We start from the raw sequence: 27,742 nt of genomic DNA, 5'->3' as shown, positions 1-27,742 counted from the left end.
TGATTCACATGGATATTCGGCATCTGTAAAAGGTGGGTAAACCCACACAAGTCAATATGTGCTCTATCAACATCAGATAACTCACGAACTAGCCTCATCGTCGAAGGATAGACACACTGAAACAAAACATGTGGCAATCGAACCTGTAAAGAATCAAACAACAGAACATCAGAAAATGATCCAAATTACACCACACAACAAATTAAACATCACGCCAATCCAAATACATCAATTACAAAATCAAATTTTCATGTTTGGACCCTTCAAAATGCTCACTGTTTTTCATACGACATTTAACAGTCTAAGCAAAAACTCATACGAATCAGGAATTCATGTAGCACGACAAAAGACTCCCATACAACAAAAGAAATACACTCACACGATAAAATGGTCTATCAAGCAAACACTTGTACGATGCGCGGGGAGGTCCCAGACGATAAAACTAATGGCCTAAAATGACAAAACATTAAAAGACAGTTTGTCGTGTGAGACACATAGTATCGTCTCACACGACAAAATGATAATGATTGGTTTTTAACGACATGAAAACACACAAAATTAAACAAAAAATCAAAATTGATGAAATAAAAAGACAAAAGATTAGTCTCATACCGCTGGCTTGTAATTCCATGGTCGGTTATGACGTCTTTGGTGCTCGAATCAATGCTTCTCGATCGGAATGACCATTTTTCTTCGCAGAAGCCTTTTTAAATTTCAAACTTGGGAGGTTAAAATGAATTGAAAATGACACTTGGACCCCTTATATAGCCAAAACCCTAATTTTTCAACTTGCTCCGATGGACATGAAAACTATACTCTTAGCTAATTTGCCCATCCTGATTCCATTTTTGGGATCGAAATTGAAATCCCAAATCATCCTCGTAGTCAATTTTGCACAACTGAGATCACTTAGCGCTTTCATCAAATCTTCATTTATTTCTTCAAATTGCGCTCAATTTCTCATCAGTCATTGCTAAATCTTCAAATATTCCTTTGAATAGTTCTTCGTGCTCAAATCATTATCATCGTCAACAATTGCCTAAAATCATGTACCCTTGCTATCTTTCAATTTCACTCCCAAGGAGGCATACTCATGACCTCATGACCTCACATCTTTAAAGTTGAGAAAATTTTCAAATCTTCATCAAAAGTCGAGCAAAACTCTTTTCAAATCAAACAAGACCTTATTGCTAAGGGCATCCCAGCTTCACCACTTCATACCAAGTTGATATTTCTCGATCATTTGAATCAAATTAATCACTAGGGGCATATCAGTTTCATTGCTTCAATTCAAGCTGATATTGTCTTCATCTAAATCAGTCTCTTAACGTTACTCAGTTTCATCGCTTTTCATCAAACTAATTATTCGTTTAAACTCAATCAAAATTTTAAAGAGTATCTTTGATCACATGCTCAATCTAAGCAGGTGTTCAGTTTCATCGCATCAAATCAAGATGGACAGTTTATCTTCGCTCGTTGTGTCTTGATCCATCAAGTTCAAGATCGATTTTATCTTCACTCACTATGTCTAGTTCAATCAAGTTATAGATCAGTAAGATCCGCTTCTTGATCAATCAAGTTCAAGCTCGGTATCTTTGCTCTTCATCGGTCCTAGTTCAATCAAGTTCAGGATCGGTATCGCTTTAATCAACTTTGTTCAGTTTCATTGTTTCAAAACAAGCCAAACACCTCGCTCTTCATCTGGTTCGTGATCAATCAAGTTCAGAACTAGTATCTCCTAGACATCAACTATTCTTTGAACCAACGCATTGCTCGCACATTAATTCAAAGAGGGGCAAATGTAATGCCCTAAAAATTGTCATCTAAACCATGGGCCCCTAATCTCGACAACATCACCAAGGTCCTAACCAAAGGCAATTAAATCAATCTTGAGCACACAATTAATTAATTCTTCCATCATTAAATGTTACATGGCGAGTGAATTATTCTATATTAATTAAATATTTATTTAATTAAATCACTCCAAGAATATCATTTTGATCAATTATCCTATTTAATTTATTAAATATCCTAGCATATTTAATTAATTAATAAATTTACCATTTAATCATGCAAAAAGGAATTAATTTACAAAAAAAAGAGAGATTTATTACAAAAGAGGAATCAATATGCAAAGCAAGAGTTAAATTGAAAATAAAATAAAAGAATTGAATTGAAAGAGAAATCAAACTTGAGATATTATTCCTTCTTCTAAATTGAGATAACTTGGAATCAGAAAAGCTATTAAAATGATTTATTAATAATTCTCTAAAATTGGAACTCAAAGCTTTTGAGAAAAGAAGTTTAGTTGCATTGAAAAGACTTTTTTCTTGAATAAATCAAAGAAATCGCATGAAATCATCTATTTTTATCTCAACAGCATGGAATTAATTGAATTTTATCTCCAATGCAAACTCGAACTTATAATCTGAATGCATTTTAATCAAGCTATAATTGGAATCTGTCTTAAAGTTAACTGAATCTGATTTCTCAATTATTTTGATTATCCTAAATTATGCTTTTTCTTGAAGAATCTCATCTTCTCATTGCTATTTGATCTTGACCGTTGGTCTCTCTTTTGATTCTCTATAAATTCAGCCTTCATCTCTCATTCAAAACACCCTTGAGATTTATTGTTATTATACAGTTTTTGCTCTAGAGTCATTGAAGATATGTGCTTGTTTTTTTGAGATTATTGCATCTTAGTTTAGTTTTTTGCATATTTAGTTTAATTATGAATGTTTGAATTCATATAGCTCAATATTCATCCATCTAGCATAATTTTGCATCCATTTAGCTTAATATCATGCTCATATAGATTAAATCATTTGCCTTGGTGTAGTCTAGTCATTGGTATTGCTTATACAAACCTGAGAGCAAGTCTATACTCACATCTTTTAGAAGGCAATTGGTCGATTTGTTATGGTTTTATTATTCATGCTTATATCTATCTAACCATACATGTAATGACTTAATTGAAGTGTTGTGTCTTACAGCTTGTAGATACTTATTCCACTTTTCACACACACAACTATTACATTCTATTTTTTCAAACAGTTCAACCAATGATTGCTTAGATTTAAAAAATTTAAACAAAAATTCTATAGTAAGTTTAATTTTTTATTTTAAATGATTGTAAAATTTTATTTTTCATTCCTATTGGTTTAAACTGAAAAGAATAAGTATTAAATTCATTTTTTTAATTTTTTTAAAAATACTTTAATGCATTGAATGAAATTCAACAATATTAAATTCATCATTTTTTATGCAATAAATTCAACAAAATTAATTTTGTCTCTTTCGTCCAATTTTGCACAAAAAGAATGTGGATTAAAGATGCACGATTTTAGAGTTTATGTGTATTAAACGAGACACGAGTTTGAGTGGATTGTATTTGTATTTGTATTTGTATTTGTATTTGTATTTGTATTTGTATTTGTATTTGTATTAAATCTGGTGTTCATGTATTTGTTGTGGTTTGTACATTTATGTTTCATAATTGCAATAGTAAGTTAAGTGTGGTTTGAAGTTTAATTGATCAGAAGTAAGGTATTTCAAGGTCCAGACTGATTCAAGCCCCTCTCGGTCCTATGGTGTGTTCAACAAAAGAAACTTCATTGTATCATTAATCAATTATGTGCACTCCATTTGTGACATGATAAACTTCTTATGCGATGTGTGATGGAGAATGACACCCAGATGTAACATGTGAAGGGATGGCAACTGGTTAAGGTCCATCTGACCTTGGGACATAAGCACTTGAAGTACCTCAGTAGTAATCACTAGTTCAAACTTCATCTATAATTGTAAAAATTCTAATACAAAATCTCTGGAGGGTCCAAAAGATTCTCCACCTGACATACTTCTTCTTTCTTCCTCTATTCCCTTCTCCTCCTTCTCTAGACTCTCCCTTTTCTCCTTCTCTGGACTCTCTTTCTTCTCCTACTCTTCTATCTTCTCTAGAAACACTTCTACAATATTCTCTACAACCTTATCTATATCCATCTAGTCATCCAGACTAGTTCCCATACTTGTTCACTTATCTACTCCTCTATTTTCTTTTTCGGATCAACTCCACTATTGCTTGTACCATTAGAACTCCCTTCTGAACCAGTTCATGTGTTTGTCTTCTCCTAAGGTGAAGACAAATTCCTCTTCAACTCTTCTATAACCTCAATTGCTACATCTTCAATGTGCTTGGCCATCCTTTGATAGTCATCCAAATATGGTCCCATTATGATTTTAATCTTTCTTTTGTTCTAAATTTTATATTAAGATCTCACACAATCTTGGTTCTATCCCTCTTAGATTATGGGTTTCTTACCATGTCTAATTCCCATTTCCTCATATTGGACTCTTTTATCACTGCATCCTTCCTTTTTATTGTCATAGCTTCTAATAACTCCTTAGGCAACTTACTAGCAATACCACTAATATTCTTATCTAAAGTGATCAAATATTTGATAATAACCTTTTCTATTTTATCCCTATCAATTGGAGAGGCATCATTGTATAACCCTATAGTCACCTCCAAAGAATCATGTGCACAAAAACATTTACCAAACTATCAATTCCAAGTGATTGATAATTAGCATCAATTGGAGGGGTTCTTGTCTTCTTCTTCTTTCACTTTGCCTTCAATGGTTCTTTCTTCTTTACTTACTCTTCTTAGCTAGGTTTTTTTTTTAAGAGACAAAAGTTCTCTTCCTTCGACTAAGAGGCTCAATGTCCTCTTCACTCTCATCATCTTCAATTTTGATTTTTGTCCTTGTGGACCTCTTCGTAATTAAAAAATAATATATTTTCCACTTCTTCATCTGTGTTGCTACTCTCAACTTCCTCGACAACAGGCTCCAAACCTTTCTTTCCTCTTAGCACCTTTTGTTTAGGTCTTTGTCCTTTCTTTTCACTTGTCATAGATCTAGCTGAGGTTTCAGAGGAATCAATATTTACTAAAGGAGAGGCAAAAATTGACCTAGACCTCCTGAATGCTTGCATTCCAAACACTTCTTCAACTATAAGAAAATTTATCTGTTGGTAAAGCTCCTCCATTCTCTTTGCATGTCCATTCTCAACTTTCTCCTTGGCTATTTTTTTCAAGATCTCTATAGCAGTTTCAAACCTCTATTCATTTGGATCAACAAACAAATTCAATAAAGCATCAATATTCATTTCAACCTCTTCTGGAGATACATCATAAGGTAACTTGGGCAACCATGTAATCTCCTATTCAACAACCTCTATGTAACAGTAGTGAGCTACTTGCCAGAAAAGTGATTTTCGAATCAATTTAGTAGGGATTCTCTCTCTATTGCATCTTGCTTTGAATTTTTTTAAACCAACCCCAATATTGCTCGGCGTATTATTTTATATGATTGTTAAAGCTTGTCAAGCACCTTATTCTTTATGCTCGAAAGCTCATTCATAACATGAAATCAAAACATATGATCAAAGACCCATACTTAAATGGATACTTCGCACTCTTGGTCTTCTCAAGGTTGTCTAGCAATTGTAGCATCAAAATTTTACACAGATCAAACTACTCACCCTAAACCACCATATGATATGTTGCATATATTGCAATGGCAGTAGTAGAACCCTCTTGGTTCTAAAAGTATATCTTATATGCCACTCCCTTGGTAACATACTTAACACTCAGATTGACTATATCTTCCACTATCATAAATCACTTGTCAGATACTAAACCAGTCAACTATGCTATTGTGTCATTCTTCACCATCTTCATCACCGAGATAGTGCCAAAGGAGCACAATACAATGAAGGCCCTAATGACATCCTTTGTGATTTTGTGAGGTTGGTCAAGAAATATCACATCATCATGAATCTAACTCAAGATAATTTGAATCCATGCATTCTCATAGCTAAAGTCAAGGAATTCTTTTCCAAATGTTTAAACCTAACTCTGGAATATGCTTGTATTGGGGCTTGAATGTCATCAAATCATCCTCTACTAACTACTTCCACAAATCATTAAACTTGACATTACTTACCTATGTCAAGGGTACATGGATATAATCCCTAACATCTTTAGTGTAAACTACGTCTATCAAGACCCTCAAAAAAGCTCTTTCCTTGTCTCTTACCATAGCCACATATAGATAAGGCTTGAATATCAATCATGGCTTCAAATATAGATCAATAATAGTTGATGTAGCCATTTTGACCACACAAACTGAAACTAATAACCTAGGGTTTGCAGAAAAAAGCTTTGAATCACATTGTTGCACTAGAAAGACCTTACACACTCAATAGCTCTAAAATTCACAACATCACAAGTGATCAAAATAAATTAAGAAAATATAATTTATCTATTTCATCCACCTACTTGGGGTTTTTTACATAAATGCATTTTATTGTTACACTCAAAAAGTTGATACTCTGTTTTGCCAGAAAAATCAAACATCTTTGTGGATCATCATAGACATCCATGATTCTCTGAAAATGCCTTCACAACATCTTCCATGCTGAAAACAATTCAACATCCAAACTGCAAGGGGGGTTGATAAGGTCTTCAATTAGTTCTCCCCTTAGACATTGCCTTTTATCTAGTTTTCGAAGGAAGCATCTGCACCATCAGTAGTTACAGATCCATCCACAACATTTCCTTTCACATTCTCATCAAAATTATTCACCCACGTATTCTTCATCTTCTCTTTTTATTCATTAACATCAATCTTCTTTACCAAACCAAAAGTCTTCTCATTCTTTCCTCTATAATATATAGCAATATTTCTTGAACTATTGTAGCTATAACAAGTCAAACCTTGTTGTGGACTATTTCCATTCCTTCTGATATTAGACCTACACTCAATAGCCTTGTGCCCAAATTTTTTGCAAGCACAACACTATCCATTGAATGATTGAACATTTCTACCATAGTTTGTATTCACATATCCATTCCACACCATCCTACTTCTGAACTCAATTGTCTTATGTCTAAACTTATTGCAAGAGTAGCATTGACCATTAATTGACTATGATTTGATATGAATTATACATTCATTATCTCTATGTCAAAACTTATTGAATGAAAAACAATTACAACCATTAAAAGTTGACGAATACTTGGTTTGAGCAGGAGGAGGCTTTCTAAAATTATTCCTATTTCAGACCAAAATGAAACTTTTTTTATTTTCATTAATATTTTTTCAATCCATCCTTGACCTTTTCCTTTTCCTTTTATTTATCCTCTTTGTTGGGAGCCTTAGAACATTCACCTTTTTCAAAGCCAAGTATACCTTTTATCTTTAGATTGGTTCTAAGCACTTAGCACACATCAAGTATTCCATTGTTGCCTTTCAACCTCAAGCTCTTGTCAATTTGTTCTTTTGTTTCTTTCAACTATTTCCTCAACATGACCACTTCTTCTTCAAGTCTAGTACATTCTCTAAATTAGATATGTAGCTTTGTTTTGAGATCAACAATGGTCTTGTTTCCATCTTCAACTTGCTTTCTCAGATAACCAATGATTTCTCTACTTTCTTGTTCTTTTATCTAGATCAACAAGAGCATCTCTCAATTCTCCTTCCATATCCACTATATATTCAATGTCCCATTCATGTTATTCCATAACATCCAAATATTTCTCATATTCAAACATTGTGTTCAAATGCTAGATCTACCTTAGCTGTTAGATTGTTTCTTCAAGAACATTGCTTTAATGCCAATTGTTGAATACTTTCACATGCTAAGAGGGGGATGAATCAACATATATTAAAATTTAACCAATTTACCCAATCAATTATTATTCATAACATTTACCACGTGTGAAAAAGTAGAGAATTGAAAACCAAAATAGTAATCACACATGAACACCAAGATTTTATATAGAAAACCCAACTAGGGAAAAACCACGATGAGAATAATCCCATTATATTAAAATAGGTTACAATTTTTTAGGCTCAAGGCCAAGGAGCCTCATTGCTCCTAATATGGACTTGCAAGACTAAGGCACACAACCTCATAGCAATATAGGAGATTTGCATTACTAAGACACATAACCTCAAGGCAAGATACAAAAGAGACTCACAGACATTTAAGATCACTTCTTCATGGAAAGATACAAAGCATATGAGAATAAAGTATCAATACGATTGAACTGTTGAGAACCACACCCATTGATATGTTGATTATAGTCCACTGTTAATACACAACTAAAATTGCCTTCATTACTGCTCAACTGCACTTGTTCATCTTTGCATTTACATATTACCACTTAATCACACCACAACCACTTGTTCTTCATCCTCCAAAATGATTTCATCTTTTATATACCATACGCAATCAAAATAATATCAATTAGGTCAATCTAATTAGATGTAACTGTGTCGGTGAAAAATTAGGGCTTCCACCACAAGAAGGATGAAAACCGCTAATTTTTACTTGGATACCAACACATTAGGGAAAGATAGATCTAAATCTAATAGATCTAGATGTTGATCAAAATCCAAGGATCTTGGATGAGCCTCTTCTTTCCCTTGAGTTGAATTGATTTGTTCAAGATGTTGAAATTAGGGCAAATAGGCTGAAATCAAAGTAATTATGCATGAGTAGTGAGCTACAATCGTAGGATTAAGCCACGAACCTAGATCTGAGGATCATAAGAGTATTCAGACATATTCCCAAAAGGAGCTCTTGATTTTTCAAGACCGTAGCGATGGTCACTCTAGTCCTCTACATTTTTTGCACTTAAATGAGGAATTGATTTGTTACTGTAAATAAAACCTTCTGAAGATCACATCTCCATATATGTTCCTACACACACTAGAGAAGGGAAATAGGTTGGGAATAGGGGTTTGCCTAAGTCAAACCCTGGTTTAGGAATTAACCTTGAATGGAATATTGCATATACTTAAATAAACAATGAAAAGATATACCTCAGATTTGGAATGACTAATAATGATGCTTTGCTTCTTAAATGTAATCACATATGTTGTATGAAATGACATGAACATGAAAAACCCCTAATCACACACACATGCTTGTATATGAATGATGTAACTTGCTCTAGAATGGTTGAATGAAGGAAATGTAGTCTTGAAGATCTCTGTAAATGTTCGATGATGAACACTTCGATGCTTGAATGCTTGGATGAAATTGCTAGATATTGAGACTTAGATTAAAATTAAATTGATCAAATGGCTTTATATATGAGATCCTAGGTCAATTTACCAATTAGGCCAACCTCCAACAATCATATAGAGCCACTGATTTTATTTCTCATCAGAGAGATAAGTCTCATCCTCCACTTGAAAAATGGGTCCCATTGAGGGGGACTAGGGCATTGGGTGCTTTGGTCCTAGGACTAGGATGCTAGTTCCCTAGTCCTCCTCAATCAAAGACCTCAACTTAGCCCCAAGGAGAAGGAAATATTTCCAAAGGATCAATTGATAGGTGTATATGGCATAAAAACTAAAGTTAAGGCACTGAACGGACCCAGATAGGAGATGAGGGGGAGATGTGCTAAAGTAGGGGCACAAACATGAGGTGTAAATTGGCTCGGTGACAATTTATAATGTTACATTTAACCCCCAGTTTAATGGGAGTATTATTCTATGTAAATACTCGTGTAAAGTAAATGAAAGAGAGGATGAAAGGAGCACAATGACAAGGAGTATAAGACATCACTAATTTCAAGGATCTAAGCCCCCAATATTGATCTTAACTCACTCAAACACATGCAAGGGCACACATAATAAGAAAATTAAAAACAAAAAGATAAACAAAGAAAACAAAAGCAAGCAAAGACAAAAGACACACGACACACAAAAGCTAAAAACAAAAACAAGATCTCAAGTCAACTAGCTGAAGAGACCTCGATATCAAAATGTCTCAACCACTAATAGCATTCTTGAAAAATGTCATCTCAAGAACAATAGGTGAATACATAAAAGAGAAAAGCATGCATCATCCATGGACCATCAATAAAAAAAGCTATGAGTTCATGAGAAGAAGGGAAGAGAGAGCAGTGATACATGCTAGATGTGTTTTTCTATGTGATCCATGAGAAGAATGATGAGAAAGGACATGGATATACACTCTTGATGTGTTTTTATAGGTGATCCATGTTGGGAAGGAGAGTAGGAATGGTCTAGTTGTGTTCACTAGTTCCACTCATCCATGTGCGTGTGTGCAAGTGATGTCTGGTTTCAAGTATATAGCACCCCATATAAGAGTTTGTTTCCTCTAGATTTGAGTGTGCATCAACCTATTTAAGACATATAATGCAAATGCAAATTCCAAGGGGTGAATGTCTGGCTTAAAGAACATCTTGTTTAAGAGTTTGTTTTCTTTGGTTTTAAGAATGTGTAACCCCGTTTAAGACAAATACATGCCTGGTTTCAAGGACATCTCGTGTAAGAGTTTTTCTCTGGTTTTAGTGATGTGCACCCCATCTAAGACATAGATCAAATTTTGTGTCTGGTTTCGAGCATGAAGCATCACGTATAAGAGTTTGTTTTCTCTTGTTCTGAGTCTAAACACCACATTTAAGATGTGCAAAGATATGGTACAATATGGTACAAAGAGGGCGATATGGGTGCCCCCCACTTAAGATATCAACATAAGCCCTTGTTGATGTCTTAAGGAAGCTAGAAGCAAGGATACTCACCTTCAACAACAAGGAGATATCCTTTAGGCAACAACTCTCATTAATCCAAGCTAAAGAGGGAATAGTCTTATAAGCAAGGATAAGATGGTTGAAAAAGAGATATCTTGCAACAAGTGTAAAGAGGATCCTTGGAGGAGAAGAGATCTTAGCTCAAAAGACATCTACCTCCAAGAGGAGTTCTTGAAAAAACATAGAATCTTCTACCAAAAGAAGGAAAGGAGAGAAAGAATATACACCTTCCCCCTATTACTAGTGTAATATGGTGAAAAATGATGAGGGGAGATCAAGTGGAAAGCTTTACTCCCCTCAAAAGAGGGATGAAAGTTTCACAAAGGATTCCCTTCAATTTTTCACACATTACATTCAAAAGAGGGGTTGAATTCACTAGATCCACTCCCTAATGGTAAGAGATTGAATACTAAGTGAATTGCAGTAAATTTGGAAAGTAAATTAACCCTCTTTTGTAGTAGACTAGTTGAATTAAGTAAATTGAGACTAAGTGCATAAATGACAAAGAAACGATTATATCTTGAGATAGAAATGCAGGATGAAGCTGTGCACCTGGAATCAATAGTAGAATGTCGAGACGAAACTTCCCTGCAAATCTGAGCAAAAGTTACAGGGACCATCCGTAAGTTATACAGGTCCTCCAGAAAAATTGTGCATCAAAAAGGGTTTTTCCGTCTCTGAAAATGAAGTCTAAACCTGCAATTGCAGTCATGCACCTGCAACCTACACACAAAAAAGATAGGGAAATTTTGTTAGGATTGGGGATTTACCTTTAGGTCAAATCCTATTTTGGAATAAACCAAGTGGTTCTAAAATGCTGCAAGTAAATGAAAGGAAATGTCTGAAGTAAAATCCACCTCAAGAAGGGGATGTAATTGAAATGTTGATACCTTTGTAGATGAATTTTCATGAATGGGTATGTGAAATAGGATGTCTTGAATGTTGATAGAAATCTCCTCTTAAATGGTTGAATCCTTGTCTTGAATACAACACCTAGCCTTGAAAGGAGACTTGAAATGATCAACCCTTGAATGAATACTTAAATGCTTGATGATGATAATGGAGACCTCTCACTTGTTCACATTACTTTCACTTATGCAAATAGGAGGGGAAGTGCTCCTTATATACTTGCCAATTAGGGGTGTTTAAGTAATTTCTCATCTTAATTTGACATAAGAAAAACTTTTCCCGTAGAACAATTGATAAGCCCAATGCAAGGGGGGACCAAAGGGGGCCCACAATAGGGTCAGGACAAGGGTGCCATGTGCCACACCCCTGTCATGCGCTGATTTAGGATAGGCAGTAGCAAATGGCAGTGCAGGATGATGAAAAATGCAAGTTTTTGATGTCATGAGCATGTTTCGGGTCTCCGATCAGGCTTAGGGATTCGTCTTCTAATGCAAAGACCCAAATGCGATAAAAAATTGCAAGGGTCGCAATTTTATGACGCTACATTTAGCCCCCACTTTAGCGAGAGTATAAGCATACGCCAATATCAATAAAGACAAGATTGAAAGACTTTTACCACGTCAAGGAGGCAAGATACACCAAGCCCCTAGTGGAATAAGGATCTTACGACTTTGATTGACAAAGTAAAAGGGAAGATCAAGAGGGAGAACCATGACTGCAAGTAGTAAAGTTCCTGTTATGCCTTGCATATCTATTTCCCCATTAGCCTCCTTGCATCAAAATTTGGGTCCCCTATTTTTGTCTTGTCTTTTCTTTTCCCTTTGTTCCTTTGGTTTTTGAGCTCAGAACTCTGGAGTTTCGGATTCCCGAGGTCCCTTTGTTCTTTTTTTGGTCTTTGACCTCGGAACTCCGGATTCTCGGGGTCCCTTTTCTTTGGTTTTCTTGTCTTTTTCCTTGAGACTTCGAAGTCCCGGAATCCCGAGGTCTTGTGTCTCTTACCTCAGAACTCCGGAGTCCCAGAGTCCCGAGGTGGAGCCTTTTTCTTTGCTTGCCCCAGAACCCCAGGCCCTTGGAGTTGGGTGTTTTCTTTCTTTTGTTAAGCTCAGAACCTCGGGACCCCGAAGTCCCGAGGTCTTGTTTAAAGCCTTCGTACGGACATGTTTAAGAGAGGGTATTGTGTATGGTGAAAATGGATAACAATAATAACAATATTGAAAGGCTAAATGAATCCAACCACAAAACCCTAGCCTAACAATCAACAAAGATCCACCATAACATATGAAGATTACCTAAGACAATGCAAATCACATGAAATCACAAAGATTATACCATCACATGTCCAATAGGGTTTTGATCTCCATTCTTCCTATCTCCATTGATCTTGCTTGATATATTTTTGCTCTCAGATTTTATGTGCACAAGAGCTCAACAAAGAACGGAATGTGGTTGCAAGTAGGATCGTAGTGTAGTCAATTGCATAAAAGATCATTAGGTCATTAGGGTTTGACAATGAAGGAGGCATCTCCTTAAATAGAAGACACAATATGAAATGGAGGGATAAGATTGAGAGGTGTAAAAAGAGAGGTCGGCTAAGATTAGAGGGTAGGTAAAAGAAATACCAAAATAATGAAAGGGGTAGGTAGTGTAGGAATTAAGAGATGAATGACATGTGTCATGTGTAGAAAAAGCTAATGAATTGATTAAATAAATAAAGATTTATTTAATTAATAGAAGAAGTAGGATAATTAAATAAATAAAATATTTATTTAATTTAGGAAAGAGATAATTTAAATAAATAAATGTATTTATTTAAATGAGAAATAAGGCTAGAAGAGGATAAATGAATTAATTAAATAAATAAAGATTTATTTAATTAATAGAAGAATGAGGCTTAGATAATTAAATAAATAAAATATTTATTTAATTAGACTGGACAATTTTAGGTGTCTACATTTTGCCCCTCTTTGAGACAATGCGGCTTGTCGCGTTGTTTTAAAGAAGATAAGATGAACTGATACAGAGTTGCCCCAAGATGGGAATAATATGCCCCCTCGAGAGATTGGATGAAAATGTCTGGAAAGATTGCAGATAATCTCTTGATAAGAAAGAAAGGCTAGAATGGACAGACCGGATAAAGTGACAAAGTCACGGGATAATGAAGACTGACTCGGGAAATGAAGGTGAGGGCTAGGGTAGGCTATAAGATAGACCACGGGCAAAAGACATCCTCATTGTCATTTACACCTTCACGAGATCACAGTGCAGAGCGAGAAAAAGAGCAACAACAGTCAGCAGCGATGGCTTTCGTACACAGATTCGACCGCGTTCGTCGATTTCAGAGACCAGCAGAGGCAGGAGAGCCGGTAAGTACCATCAAACCTCCTCGTACTTTGACGCATTCAATTTTGTCATTAATGCATGCTAGTTAGCAATAAATGCGCTTAGGAATAGGGTACAAAAAAAGTGCAAAAACGTGCAACCGCGTCTGCGTCGGTGCCAGGCGCGTCTGTGTTCGACAGGCGCGTCTGTGTTCGACAGGCGCGTCTGTGTTCGACAGGCGCGTCTGTGTCGGTGCCAGGCACGTCTGTGTCTGGAACCGCGTTTGTGTCGCATGCGGGCGCGTCTACGTCCTGAAGGGGCGTTTGTGTGCCAAAGTCGCGTTTGTGAATAGTTTAGGCACGTTTATGTCATACAAGCGCGTCTGTGTTGTACAGGCGCGTCTATGTAGTCTTCAGGCGCGTTTGTGTGGTAGAAACGCGTCTGTGAGTTAAAAGCGCGTATATGTCAAAAATGCAAGGTTTTGTCTTCTAGGTCAAATCGGTAGTTCTGTGATGAACATATGCTGTCGATTGGATAAGCTGCTGAGAGGATATACTCAAGCAGGTCCTCTAGGAAAACTAGGATAGATCAAGGCACTTTGTGATGAACAGGGAGCACCAAGATAGAGTACTTTGTGATGAACAGGGAGTACCCAAAGTATGAGTAGCACTTTGTGATGAACAAGGAGTGCAAAATGTGAGTAACACTTTGTGATGAACAAGGAATGTCACACACGTAGTACTTTGTGATGAACAGGGAGCACTACTAGGATAGATAGCAACACTTTGTGAAGAACAGTGAGTGTCACTGAGATAGATAACCATATGCATTGAGATAGCGAGTAGCATTTTGTGATGAACAGTGAATGCCACCCTGACTGACATGATTGATTTGCTTGACTGCAGGAGTATTTGCCTATGTTGGAGTCACGGGAGAGATTCCCGTTCACACAGAGGTTGCGACCGGAGTTGTCTTTTCAGGATAGAGCTGCCATCGAGGAGATGGGCCTTAGACATGTATTATATGTACCTGAGTTTCGGGCAAACATGGGTTTGCTGACTGCACTGGCGGAGAGATGGCACTCCGAGACATGTACGTTTCATTTGCCGATGGGGGAGATGACAGTGACCCTCGAGGATGTTTACAGGATTCTGCACATACCGATCGATGGAGAGCTGATTCCATACGATCACGATGGAGACAGAGAGGCTTTGAGATGGGTGTTCCAGGATCCCGGCCTAGAGATGAGAGCAGGACATGTGGCATGGGATACCATGACTGCGACAAGGTTAGCTTTGCCAGCTGTGATTGGAGGAGCCATCAGTGGTTTCCTGTGTCCGGACAGGGCAACACGGGGGTTGGCAGTGGGCTGGGGAGGAGCACTGGAGACATTGGTTACACATCACACCAGATATGCATGGGGTCCATGTGTGTTGGCACACCTGTATTATGAGCTTCACTAGTTTGTCTACCATGGATCAGTGGGACTGGGTTGTGGAGTGACACTTCTGCAGGTTTGGGCATATGAGCATCTGCCTGTCACACGGCCGATACACTTCAGGGGCAGAGGTCATGGGCGGAGCTTTGTTCACTTGTATGATATGATCACTTCGCAGCCTCGGATTGGCAGGCTAGAGCATTGGAGGCGAGTGATAGATGACATTGACACAGTCATCTAGAGGCCGTATCTGGGGTGCGAGGAGTGGGAGGATGATGCAGTGGAGCTGCCTTTCACCTTCCGGAGCAGATATTTGATTGGGCGGACGCCCTATATACTGGAGAGGCAGCTGGTGGACCGAGTATGCAGACAGTATGGCAGGATCCAGAGGATGCCACGAGGCTCGGGTATGTATGCCCGTACAGTCAAGGATCAGGCACAGTTTGGACCGTTGTTGTCATATGATCAGGTAGTTACACAGCTGGCAAAGATGGTGCCCCTACCTTGGGATATGTGGCCGGAGATTGAGGATGCAGGTATGGATGCAGAGTACTCGGCATACTGGGCAGAGCATCCGTTCCCACGGTTGACAGATCCAGGAGAGCTACTGGAGGGAGAGGTAGGAGGAGACGATGATGATGATGGTGGAGGCGATGGAGGCCGAGGCCGATAGAGGCGGAGGGGAGTAGTTGGGGAGAGGAGGGTGGCACCTCGGAGGGAGGGTGGATAGGAGGGACAGGCCCAGGTGGTGAGGGGTCGTGGTGGAGTGCCCCTATAGGTACCAGCAACACAGGGTCCTAGGGCACACAGACAGAGACAGGGACAGGTGCAGGTGCCTAGGCATGCACAGAGACAGGTACCCGTGCAGGCACCAGGACAGGTACAGGAGCAGGCACCCGCAGAGGGAGAGCCACAGGCAGAGGCAGAGGGTGGGGATCTAGAGGAGGATGAGCTGATTGAGCTCAGGGAGATCTGCCAGGGCCAGGCAGACGAGATCCAGGAGTTGGAGAGGGAGAGGGACCGACTCGGGACCCAGCTCAGGGATACTGAGCGGGAGAGGGATTAGGCGATTCAGCACTACACTGAGGCTGAGACAGCGCTGAGGGCAGGGAGGCAGGCGGCGGAGGACACAGGAGCAGGCTACGCATATGTCCTGCGAGCTGGAGAGGAGATTGCCTACTGGAAGGACCTGCATTATGGTGTCGTGCCAGCAGATCAGCGGGCGAGGAGCTTCCATAGACCATCGCGGACAACGACGGCTACGAGAGGGAGCCGGAGGAGACAGACATCGAGTGGTGGGGTCATGGGTCCTCCTCCACCACCAGATAGGGGGGACAGGCAGGGTGATCCTGGAGCGGGTCCTTCTATAGCTCAGATTCCATCGAGGCCAGGTGGCTCCGAGGGAGGGAGTTCATCATAGCCATAGAGGGCTCCCTTGTATCAGTATTTGTACCATGGTTTTGTATTGTAGGCACCTGCGGGTGATTTTGTAGCCATATGATTCTTTTGACATCATTGTATCATGACACATTTGATTATATATGAGAGATGATTCATTTTTTTTGCGGCAGCTATATGCATGTGTACCTATGTGATGAGATGTTCTTAGAATGTATGCTTATGATATGGATGCAAATATGTATATGACACAATGCAATATTTTTGTTCTTTTATGTTTTATATGCATATGCATGATGCAAATGTGAATGTATGTCATGCAGATGAATATGATAATGCAAATGTAAATTGTGCTAATAGGTGTTGTGTGCAGGATGTGATGCAGTTGTGATATCTATATGTATGTATGAAATGCTTATATGTGAAAATGCAGGTGTGACTATATGAAATGCAAATGTTTTTGGTGTGTCATTATACTCAGTCATGTGATAGCAGGCTACACGGACTCGAGAAGGACGATGGAAGTCAATCAAGAAAGGGGGATGGAAGACAGAAGATATGAAAGTGAAAGAGCTTCTTGTGCGTTATTATCATTGAGCTTATTATGGCAAAATAGGTTATGACAATCGAGACATTTGTTCGGCCCAGAAAGTCATTGTACCTATTTGCATGGAGATAAGACAGTCACAAGCAAGGAATGCCCCAGTTCATACTAGACTCACAGTGTCCTCATATCCTTGGACAAGCCATAGCATTACTAAAAGACAATCCACAGACAGCAAACAAAATAGGTGACGATACCCCATCCTCGCCTTTCTAGTCAAAGACATCCTGGAGATAGAATCTCTAGTCAGAGACATCCGGGAAAAGCTAAAAGACATGTCACCAAAAGATAAAATCAAAAGAAAACCAAGACTCGACACCAACATCCATTGTAGTCCTCAAGTTTAGTGTCTCTTGTCACTTGTATAAGTCTTATTTTATTGTGGTCACAATGTTTACTTTCACAGAAAGGATAGATAGCACTGAACCATAATGTTGTCTGAGTCTGTTGAAAGATTTGATTTGTTGAAGCCCATTGTTGCTATTGTGTCTCGTCTGAAACTGACTGAATCCATGAAACTGATACTTTATTGTGGAGAAGATGAAACTTTATTGCGGATCTGTGATGCAAATGTTGCTTTATTGCGGATTGTGCGCGGATAGACTTGAAGGAAGCTGGAAGAAACTGTACTCCTCGAAACATGTGGTGTTCTCAGTTCCACACTCATCACTAGACGCAGGATTTGCCTTAGCCACAGATAGGATCTGATTTATTATGGATGGAAAGGGAGGTTTATTATGAACGGCTAACCAATCTTGGGTAGGTCAATAACAAACCATGATGGGAATGGGTAAGTTTATTGTGGATGAATTGGTCGTAAGTGTGTGCAAAGTGAAATGGTGAAAGAGAATCCTGAAGAAGGGAGGAGCAATGTCTCTACGCATGGCGCTGGGAACCCAGTTTTCACCATGGTACTTGCCCAGGGCGCCACCAAAGTGGTTTTCACCGTTGGACGAAATTATTTCTCTTTACTTTTTTTGATTTTTCAATTTTTTTGTGTCACAAGGCGCCTGTTTGCCAGGTTTTCACCAAGTAACGATTTTTTTGTTTTATAATTTTTTTTGTATTTTTGAATTTTTTGATTTTTTTTGTATTTTTGAATTAGGATATTCCGAAGAGCTATGTGTAGAACCTGCGAAGATGCATGTTGTTGATAGGATCCTCCAAAGGTTCACCTTCTGTAGTTGAGAGCTGATATGCCCCAGATCCATAGGCTGTTGTAACGATGTAAGGACCAAGCCAATTTGATTTGAACTTGCCCTTCTTCTCTCTGTCTTGCTAATTCTTGGGGTTTTCTCTGAGAACCAAGTCACCTATCTCAAATGTGCGAGGCTTGACTTTGTGATTGTAGCTACGACTCATTCGTTGTTGGTAAGCCTTGAGATGATTAAAAGCAGTTTGTCTCCGTTCATCCAACAGTTCTAGTTCTTGTAAGCGAGAGACCCTGTAATCTTCATCGTTGATGATGTTTTGCAAAGAGACCCTTAAAGAAGGTAACTCGACCTCAATAGGCAAGATGGCTTCAGCGCCGTAGACAAGTGAGTAGGGTGTAGCTCCTGTAGGTGTGCGAACACTTGTGCGGTAGGCCCAAAGTGCAGGATTGAGTTGGATATGCCAGTTACGGCCAGCGTCGTCGACTGTCTTTTTGAGGATTTTAAGAATTGTTTTATTAGATGCCTCAGCTTGGCCATTACCTTGGGGGTAATATGGTGTGGAGAAACGATGGGAAATATGAAAGCGGTCACAGAGTTCACGAACATCCTGATTTTTGAAGGGACACCCGTTATCAGTAATAATGGACTTAGGAATACCATATCGGCAAATGATATAGTTAAGGATGAAGGTAGCAATTTGTTTCCCAGTGACTTGTGTAAGAGGCACAACCTCAATCCACTTTGTGAAATACTATGTGGCTGTGATAATGAATTTATGACCATTGGAAGAAGGAGGGTGAATCTTGCCTATGAGATCGAGTCCCCACTGACAAAAGGGCCAAGGAGACGCAAGTGGTTGTAGTTCTTGTGCTGGTGCATGTATGAGGTCTCCATGAATTTGACATTGCTTACATTTCTTGACAAACTGATATGAGTCTTTTTCCATATTGGGCCAGTAATATCCAGTCCTGATGAGTTTCTTGGCCAAGGTAGGACCACTAGCATGCGGACCACATATCCCTTCATGCACTTCACGTAACGCAATCTGAGCTTCATCACTTTCTAAACATCTAAGAAGAGTGCCATCTAGACCTCGTCGGTACAGGATATCAGCTAGAATGACATATCGAGAGGATTGGCGAATGAAAGTGCGGCGTTGGTTGTTTGATAGATCAGGAGGTAAGACATTGTCGTGAAGGTATGTGAATATGGAACCATATAACTGGGATTCAAGACCAACAACGCATATCATTTCAGTAGGAGTGATCTCATATGAAGGAACCAATAGGTTGTCTACCAGGAACTCATAGCAGGTTTCATTTTGAGGCAGGTCAATTAGTGAAGCAATTGTAGCCATGGCATCTGCAGCACGATTCTGCTCTCTTGGTATTTGCTCAAAATCTATCTTTGTGAAGTGCTGTTTCAAATCATCTACCAGTTGCTTGTAAGGCATTAATTTTTCATCTTTTGTTTGGTAATCATCAGTTGCTTGACGGATGACAAGTTGAGAATCCCCAAAAACATGAAGTTCTTGGATCTTCCATTGAACTGCAATTCGTAATCCAGTTGTTAATGCCTCATATTCCGCTATATTGTTAGTGCAAAGAAATGATAAGTGGTATGATTTTGGTATAGAATCGCCTTGAGGAGTTATAAAGAGAATACCAGCTCCTGCCCCATGCTATGTGTATGAGTCGTCAAAGTATAGTTGCCATGGTCTTGCCTGTGATATTGTTAAAATGGATTCATCTGGAAATTCTGAATTTAGAGGGACATCATCAATCATGGGGGCATCTGCTAATTGATCCGTGATTGCTTGTCCTTTTATTGCTTTTCTGTCCACATACTCGATGTCGAATTCACTCAGGATCATTACCCACTTGGCCAGTCGCCCAGTAAGTGTAGCTTTGTTGAGAAGATATTTTAATGGATCAATTCTTGCAATCAACTTAGTCTTATGAGTGAGCATATAATGGCGTAATTTATGTGAAGCAAAGACCACAGCGAGACATGCACGCTCGATCGGTGTGTAGTTTAGCTCATATCCCACCAATGTGCGACTGATATAGTATACTGCTTTTTCCTTGCCGTCAGCTAATTGTTGTGCTAGGAGTGCCCCCAGTTTGACTATCAAATGATGCATTACCAAATCCGGATCTAGTCCAGGCATATCAGCGTATGACCATGCAAAGTTGATTTGTCATTCTTTGAAGAAACTTATGAATTTTGACCTTTCAGACTCTGTCAATGATTGAGCCAGGAATATGTTGTGTGGAACTTCTTCTGTACCAATATTCGTTTTGATAGTATCTTCTACCAACATGGATGACTTTTCCTCATATGATGCTGGGAGAATGTCGAGCCTTCCATCTTCGGGTGCCTCAGAGAGGTTTTCACCCTCAGATACGTCCTTTCTTTTTACTTTTTTGGGATCAGATAGCGCCACAGTGTGGTTTTCGCCATAAGACCCTTGATTTGTTCTTATTTTCACATTTTTGCAACTGGAAGGTCCGACACCCTCACCGAAATATGCCATGTTGTTGAGTTCTATGGTGTATCCTGCCTTATGGTCCCCAGGGGGAAGATCATCTCGTATGCCAAGATAGTCAATAATAGCTTCGTCATTTTGGAATGTGTCAAATTGTGCTGGTCCTTCATAATCCCAGTCAATGAGTTGGTGGTGAACAAGGGGAAGGCCTTTAATGTTTTCGGAGTTTGCAGGGCTAAGAGTGAAGATGTGGTTATATTCGGGTATATCGAGACAATTGTCGAGGTCATCGATGGCACTCTCCTCATCAATTTTGATTGCAAGCGAATCCAAATTGTCGTCACTAGTAGCGCCTTCCGGGACAAGTGTCCTCATTCTATGTGATTTCGACCTAGAACCTTGAGACGAAGACTGTGCGGAATCCTTATGGGTTTTTTCTTGACCAACTCTGAACTTTTAACAAAATTCCTCTTCTTTTGTCGGTTCATTTGGCTCTCTGAATGTCTCGATAAGCTCATAGTCACTGGAGGATTTGTCTGAACCCCATTCCCATTCGTTGGAATCTGTGGAATAGTAATCTTCTTGTTGAACTTTGGCAACTTTGATTTGTGATGCCTCTTCTGTCCTTTTAGTGTGGATCTTGGAAGTCAGAAAACCAAGTCCCTTTGAACGTTCTCTTTTTATAGTCAATTCAGGTTGTAAGGGTTCTATGACGCCTTCTTTGCGTAACCCAAGAGGGCTTTTTCCATCATACCCAAATTTTTGTAGAATCTTGAAGCCTTTGCCATATTTCTCACAGGGTATATTGATCTGATCCTGTGTGTCCTCTTCAATGTCTTTGTAGAGAATTTTGTATAAATCTTCCTCTCCTAGTTCGCCCCATTTTTGAAAGGTAGTAGGATCCCATTTGAGTATCATGATGGATATTTGCTTGTTAGGATGTGGCCTTCCATATTCTTTTGGAGAGCTCATGACTTGTCGTAAATACATGGTCTGATTTAAAGTGTATTCTCCCATGCCTTTGTCTTGAAATTTGCCTTTAAGTTCACCTTGTTTTGATGTCGAAGGTTTCAATGACTCGGGGTCAATGTATGCCGAAGAAGGAACAGCTTCACGATTACTGGGAATGATGGTCTCCGTATGTGATCTCAAGTTATTGCAATATATGAACAGATTAGGATCACCGTTAACTGTTACCTCGACTCCATTATGAGGAAACTTAATGCATTGATGATATGTCGATGGGACTGCCCTCATTTCATGAATCCAAGGACGTCCTAGCAATATATTGTATGTGAGATCCAGATCCAGGACTTGACAAACCACATCCTTTGTGACTGGCCCAATTCTTAGAGGTAAGGTGACTGTGCCCTTGGATGAGCGCTCTTCATCATCATATGCCTTGATGGTGATTTGATTTGTTGAATTCACAGCTTTATCCGAATATCCCAATTGTTTAATGGTGCTCAATGTACAAATGTTTAGACCAGCTCCTCCATCTATCAGGACTCGCTTTATTCGATGTTTGTGTATGAAGGCTTCAATGTGTAAAGGTGCATTATGTGGCTGACATACGGAGGCGTCATCAGCTTCTGTGAATGTAAGGGAATGTGGAATGGAAAGGTATCCCACCATTGCTTGAAACTGGTCCACGTTCAGATCAGTAGGAACGACAGTGTCTCTCAAGATTTTGTCAAGAATAGCTTTATGAGCGGGGGATATACGTAGGAGCTCAAGGATGGAGATGAGCGCGGGTGTCTTCCCTAACTGTTCTACAAGGTCATACTCAGGTTTGGTTGATGAAGAGGCGGCATTTTTAGTGGAACCACCTGGCAAAGTAATCTTACCTTGACGGGTTGTAACATGACATTCAGAGGTATGTGCGGAAGAAGATCCAACACCTCTTAGGACAATCTTGGGTCTCTGAGGAGGATTCTCAGGATTTTTGTTCTTAATAGTAATAGTAGAGATATGATTGTCCATTGAGATGTGATTGATAGTTGAATCATAGTTGTAAGGTGCTCTAGTATAGTTGGCTTGATCATCTGTGACTTTGGCTTTTCCTTTGTCACGCTTTGGGAATGGTTCCTTAAACATTTCATGTTCTTGATTGGATGAGTGTCCCTCAATCTCAATGTCACCTCTATCAATGAGATCTTGCACAATATTCTTCAGTCGATGACAATTACCTGTCTTGTGACCCTTGCTCTTATGAAACTCATAATACTCATCATCATTCCACCAATTTGGTTTGACCTTTGGTTCATATGGAGGAAAATCTGGAACTGTGATCACTTTGTTTGCCACAAGCTTTTTGAAGACTGATTCAAGTGGTTCTCCCAATGGGGTGTACTTCCTTCATGGTCTAGAAGTTGTTTGAGTATTCACTTGATTGTTTGTAGAACTTGATCCCGAAAAGATGAACTTGGGTCTCACTGTATTGGCATCAACAACACCATCATTGACTGTGTTCTTGTTTTTATTCCAAAATCTTGGCTTGTCTTTTCCTTTAAAGTCATCTTTGTTTTCCTTGAATATCTTAATGACTCCTTGTTCAATTAGAACCTTTTCTGTTGCTAAGCCTTTTTCAATAACATCCTTGAAGGTGGCCAAACAAGCTTTCCTTAGATCATAGCCAATGTCCTTGTTAACGTTTTGAGTGAACATTTCTACCATTTGTTTCTGTGGGATTTCGCAAGAGCATCTGCTAGCTAGATTTCTCTATCTTTGTAAAAATGACGCAAAAGATTCTCCCTCCTTTTGCTTAGTATTACACAAAGTAGTGACTGAGATATCTGTTTCTATATTGTAAGAGAAATGCTGAATAAATGCCTCTGCTAAGTCACCCCATGACTTAATACCAGGTGGTAATTGAGAGAACCATTCCATAGCTTGATCGCCTAAGCTTTGCGGGAACAACCTCATCAAATATGTTTCTTCTGCCGCTACCTCAATGCAAGCTGTGAAAAATTATCGTATGTGTGCCTTGGGGTCTCCTTTTCCTCTATACTTGTCAAATTTTGGCGTCACAAAGTGTGCAGGAAATGGAGGCATTGGAATGCTCTTATCAAATGGATAAGGACATATGTCTCTCATAGTGTATGTTGGTTTTGGTGTACTCATGTCCTCCTTTTTCTTTTTTAAATCTCTGATTTGTTGCTCCAAATTATTCTTAGGTGGAGATCGATTTCTTGTAGCATATCCTATGTTTGAGACACCAATTTGAGGAGGAGCTTGTTGCATATATGGATGATATTGATCATAGACATGTTCATATGGAGGAGGTCTATATTGATGCTGCATATAGGGAGCGCTTGGTATAGCTTCATGTTGAGGAACCCCATATTTATTTTGCACATGTATACCATATTCTATAGGCATGTCATGTTCTATTGTGTTGCCCCCAAATTTGACATGAGGTTTCCTTATGTCCAAATTTTGAGCATGCCTTTGAATGTCCCCTTGTTTTGATTGATCCATAGCTTGAGCATGTGATTGAGCATATCTATCTACATAAGGCTTCCATAATGGTCTTCGAAGATAAGTATCATACGTTTGAGCTTGTGTATGTGGGATTTCCGGTTTTTGAAGCAAAGCTGATGGTGATTCAGGTACCATATGGGGTCCTCTATTTCCTCCACTATTAGGTCTCCTTTGATCCATGTTGGAGTGAGTTTGTTGCGAGGGTCGGTTTTCCATAAGTTGAGACATGTCAAAGTCATGAGGTATTTTAGCTCCACTTTGTGCCATCATGTGTAAGAAGTATTGTCTATCCCTCTTCATTATCTCTTCAACCAATCTATTGAAATGAGGATTCATTATGGATTCTTCTATATCTGCTGATAATATTGAAAAGTTGTCCACATTGTCATTGTGTGTAGCATTTTTGTTTGTAGTGTCTGCGTTTTCCACATTTGGAATGTGTCTATAAACATCCATGTCAGGCAATGTAGTGTGCTCAGGATTGAAAAATAAATCATTGTCATACTCATAAGAACTCATGTTTGCGGACTCTTGAGCTTCTTTAGCTTTTCTCCTAGATTTTTTAAGACGGGTTTCAACCATGAACTAGGTGTTTGACCAAGATGTGAGAGACTAGATGAAAAATGGAAAGAGTATGGAAGACCAAGAGTTGTATGGAGTGTAAATGAATCTTGAGGTGTACTTGCAATGTCCAAAGTGTAAGACCAAGTATGTAAGTAGTAGAGTAGGTGTGACTTCCAAAGAGATGATTGTTTCTCTTGATGAGGTAAGCTGACCTTGACTCTAAGTAAGACCAAATGAGACCCAAAGGTAAGAAACCTTGATGAGGGACCACTTAGCAAAGTGTAGTTGTATGTAGTATGTTGACAAAGTATGATGAGGACAAGCAAGTGACCTTTTGACTCAAGTTTGGACAAGTATGAATGTAAAATGAGATGTAAAGCAATGATGGACTGTATGAGACCCAAGGACAGATTGAATGCTAGATGAAACCTGAAGAAACAACCTAGGAAGCTCAAGTATTCCGAAACTGATTTCCTTTATTTGCTGGACTGTAAAAATTTTCAATTCTGGACACAGACGCTTCTGTATGCTTCACAGACGCGATTCCCAGACATAGACGTGTCTCTGTTCGACACAGACGCTGCTAAAAACATAGACGTTATTCTGCCCTTCACAGACGCGCTTAGATGACTCAGACGCGGTTAAAACAGACACAGACGCGTTTCTGTAAACTTCGTGCAATTTTTCCAATCTGTGAAGTTGTTTTGTTGTGACCAAATCCAACTGTTTGACTGTTTTTCGTGGCAAGAGGACACAATGTTGATGAGGACTCAATGTTTGCAAGTGTTTTAGACTCCAAAAGTGTGTTGTTTGATGTAAAGTTGTTTTGCATACACTTGAAGACACAAAAGACACAATGTTTTGTTGTTTGGTCTTGAATGTTTGAATGTTTAAAGTAAGACAAGCACAATTCTTATGGCTGGCCAAGACAATAGTTGTTGATCCCACATAGGGTTTTATCCCCGAGGCTACGCTATTCAGAGCGGATACTTAGATGCTTGACCTCACTGGCTCCACCCTCGGCACTCACTTCTCAGGTCAGCCAAGCATCAGTCCCCATGAAAACTCCCCATGGCGAACTTTGTATCTCTACTAAGAACCGTATGTGTGTGGGCCGCTACCAGAGGTCCGACCTCCTGCCTCAACAACTAGAAGGATTTGGGCCTCTAAAACAAAATGGTGCTAGTAAGGGCATCCGCTCGTGTGGCCATACATGCGGCACTTTCAGCTCTGTAAATACAGAAGGCTCCCAGCCGGTAGGGGTTACTCCCTACAAATGATCAAATAAATTTGATCAAACGGGTTTATGGGGAGACATAGTGTCGGTATGAACTAATCAGCACACGTTATTCATAGTTTTCACCATGAATACATTTGATTATAGTGGTTCGGATGAGGTGGGTTTTCCTCGCTACCACTTGGGTCATTCTCTTCTCACTAGTAGTCCTAATGACCACACGGGAAGACAGGCCCTCTAAAGATTAAACAAAAAGAGCCTATTGCTCAAGACACAAAAGACAATGATTCAATTTTAGTGCACCAATGGAAGTGTTTGCTAATCTATGAAAACAAGGCACACAACAAAATTTCAAAACCCTAGCCAAGGACCTGCAACAAAATTTGTTAGTAGTTTGGGTTGTCTCAAATGATCACCCCTTCCTGCAAGCACACAAGTTAGGTAAATTTTAAAAAAACCCAAAAGACTTTGTGAAAGAGGGGCCTTCAACAAAAAAATTTTTGCTTCCAAAACAAGCTGCACAAACTTGGTTAGCTAGATCTGCAAGGGTTAGTCCAAAAATAAATCAGATCTGAAACCTTAGGTGCGAAATCCGAAAACCGAATCAAAGAAAGTTTGAAATTTCGAAAGAGTAAAAACACAGACGCTGTTATACCAGACACAGACGCGACTTTATGACACAGATGCGGCCAAAACACACAGACGCCCTTCTCGGACACAGACGCGATCAAAAGTAACGCAGACGCGATTATGTAACACAGACGCCCCTGTCTGAGACCTGCAAAACAAAATTTGTTGAAAACACAAACGCGATTCCTGCCTCCGCAGACGCTCCTGAAACTCAGAGACGCGATCCGAACACTCGCAGACGTGGAAATACCTAAAATGTCGTCGAAAAAAAAAAAAAGTCCGATCTGCAACTTCAAAAATGCAAAATCTGCAACAAAAGGTTAAATGCAAAGGGACAAGAGTCCCACCGGGCGTGCCAAAATGTGTATGGTGAAAATGGATAACAATAATAACAATATTGAAAGGCTAAATGAATCCAACCACAAAACTCTAGCCTAACAATCAACAAAGATCCACCATAACATATGAAGATTACCTAAGACAATGCAAATCACATGAAATCACAAAGATTATACCATCACATGTCCAATAGGGTTTGTAGCGTCCTAAAATTGCGACACTTGCAATTTCGACTGCATTTCAGTCTTCACGATGACGACGCAACACGCAACCTGAATGGAGACCCCAAAACTTGCTCACGACACTGAAAACTGCATTTTTCAAGCACCATTGGCCTGAACCTCCTTGCACCCCGCTATCTCGGAGGTGGGACTAGAGCGCCCAGCGCCCTGGTCCCTGGGTCCTATTTTGGACCCGGTTTCCTAAGGGGCTCGGGTCTTTTTGTTTGCAATTTGGAAATATACTTCCCTGGTCGGCCTAAGGTCGGGAAAATCAGTCTATCAGCCCTAATTGACAAGTATATAAACTACATTTTCTCTC

The sequence above is a fragment of the Cryptomeria japonica genome, chromosome 7 (assembly GCF_030272615.1).
Source record: "Cryptomeria japonica chromosome 7, Sugi_1.0, whole genome shotgun sequence".
Taxonomy (NCBI): domain Eukaryota; kingdom Viridiplantae; phylum Streptophyta; class Pinopsida; order Cupressales; family Cupressaceae; genus Cryptomeria; species Cryptomeria japonica.
Note: the sequence above shows the minus strand (reverse complement) of the source record.